Source organism: Mastomys coucha, unplaced genomic scaffold (genome assembly GCF_008632895.1).
Source record: "Mastomys coucha isolate ucsf_1 unplaced genomic scaffold, UCSF_Mcou_1 pScaffold23, whole genome shotgun sequence".
Taxonomy (NCBI): Eukaryota; Metazoa; Chordata; class Mammalia; order Rodentia; family Muridae; genus Mastomys; species Mastomys coucha.
Genome location: NW_022196906.1, coordinates 31,723,190 through 31,725,343, shown reverse-complemented (window position 1 = coordinate 31,725,343; position 2,154 = coordinate 31,723,190). Strand labels below are relative to the sequence as shown.

Genomic DNA, 2,154 nt, shown 5'->3' with positions numbered 1-2,154 from the left:
CATCAGGGGGTTACAGATGGCAACATAACGGTCATATGCCATGGCTGACAGAATGAAGGACTCAGAGACAACAAAGAAGCAGAAGAAAAACAACTGTGTCATGCACCCTGGATATGAGATGAAGTTCTTCTTTGAGATAAAACTCATTAGCATTTTAGGGATGATGGTGGAGGAATAACAGAAATCTATTACAGAAAGATTGAAGAGAAAGAAGTACATAGGGGTGTGCAGGTGAGAGTTCAGCCCAATCAGGGAGATCAAGCCCAGGTTCCCCACCACAGTCACCATGTAGAAACCTAGAAAGAGAAAGAAGAGGGGCATGCGGAGTCCTGGCTGGTCTGTCAGGCCTGCGAGGATGAACTCTGTCACAGAGGAATTCTTGGCAGTCATTCTTCTCAGGAGGAAGGCCTGTGTGACAGAGAAGAGAACCAGTGGAGGAAAAGCATCACCACCATCCTCACAAATCTATCCTGTCTTTGAAAAAGGAGAGGGGGATGGATAGAGAGAGGAAGGAGAAAGAGAAAGGGAAAGAGAGTGAGAGCAAGAGACTAAACAAAGTGTGTATCTCTTAGATTCTGAAGTTAGTCCATTTGCAATGCTTTCCCTTTTCCTGCCTCTGAGCAAGTTGCTGAAACATGAGCCTCTTTCCTGGCGTGAGTCCTGACAGGTAGATGCCAACAGGGCTATGACAATGTATCCCAGTCTGTACCATAAACATATACATATATACATGAAGCCAGGCTTCTCACACTCTCTTAGCTCAACTGCATGCAGGGTGAATAAAAACATTGTAAGCTAGCACTTATGTGAGGGGCTCTAAGAATATGTGACTGCACTATTATCCTCACTTTACAGATTAGATACGAGAGACTGAAATACCCAAAGTCACAGACCCTCCAGACTTCAGGCAGGAGGGAAGGTCCCAAAGTCCCATACAGAGTCTGCATTCCTAACCCTGGTTTAGTGACTGCTCAGGATCACAGGGGCACATACCTTCTTTTACTTGCCACAGGAATGTTCTGCTTACTATCCTCTGATGTGTCCTGGGGAAGACAGAGACCTGGTGAATAGAAGACAACAGCTTGGAGCTTGGACCTTCTCCTTTCTCAGGTCAAAGCTCAGAATCTCAGTTTTCCTTTATATTTCTCTCTGGACTGACAACCTTGACTTACAACTTGTAGTTTATCCAATGGTTCCTCCAGCTTCTAGGAAAGAGGCAGCTCCTGTGCTGACCTATGGTAACAGGAGAATAAACAGACTCAGTGTGGTTCAAAGTCTCAGTGGCCCGATTATGAAGACAGGGGCTCCCTCAGGATCATTTCCTTAGAGTTATCTTCCCAGAGGAAGCAAAATCTTTGTTTCCTGTATACATCATAATTTGGCTTTTTGAAGCAATATTTCTTTCAGCTAATAGTTACACATAGTATTCAAGAAAATACATATTATAAAAATAACAACAATCACTACTTCTTAAATAGCCCATAATGTACTTAATACTGTCATTACACTGGGTCCCAGCTGCCAAGGTCTAAAGCATTCAGAAACACGCATATTTTTGTACTTATGTATTTAGGAATATATGTATAGCAATTAATGAAAAGGAGGGCACAAAATTGGAGCAAGGAGAGGTATATGGGAGATTTTAGAGAGAGGAAAAGGAAGGAGGAAATGATGTAACTATATTATAATCCCAAAATAATAAAAGAAAGTTTTTAGAAACATCTATTCATTCCTTATTACAGTTCTTGCTTAGGATGTAAAATCTGGATCTCTGCGGAAATAAAGTGTGTCTCAAAACCCCACAGTCTTATCTGAGTCTGCCCAATTGAAAGTCCTTATCATAACCATTAGACTAATTTCCTTATAAGTCCCACTGAAACCCATAAGGCAATGTATTAAAAATGACAAATAATGTCTAATAATTTTAATGGAAGTTCAGTTGAGGAAATTTTGCAGAGCCATTACACTTTAGCATAATGCAAGATTTATTCAAATTTTAATTCATTCCAGGGATCAATATTAATTCTTGAAATTCTGATTAATCAGAAATCAACAAGAATTCTTATTCCTATCCCCTCTAAGTAAGTTTAATGATAGAGAAGAGAAGAGAAGAGAAAAGAAGAGAAGAGAAAGAAGAGAAGAGAAGAGAAGAGA

The 2,154-nt window shown here is 40.3% G+C and overlaps 1 long non-coding RNA gene across 2 annotated transcripts in view; it reads right to left on the bottom strand.

The window, feature by feature from the left end:
* The window catches only part of LOC116072448, a 34,770-nt gene extending 33,537 nt beyond the window's left edge, over positions 1 to 1,233 (bottom strand). For both annotated transcript variants that reach the window (XR_004111454.1, XR_004111453.1), the window contains exons 1-2: positions 1,173 to 1,233; positions 994 to 1,060 (exon numbers count right to left, since the gene is read on the bottom strand). This is a non-coding gene — a long non-coding RNA (uncharacterized LOC116072448). The remainder of the gene's footprint in view (positions 1 to 993; positions 1,061 to 1,172) is intronic.
* Positions 1,234 to 2,154: the final 921 nt, after the last annotated feature.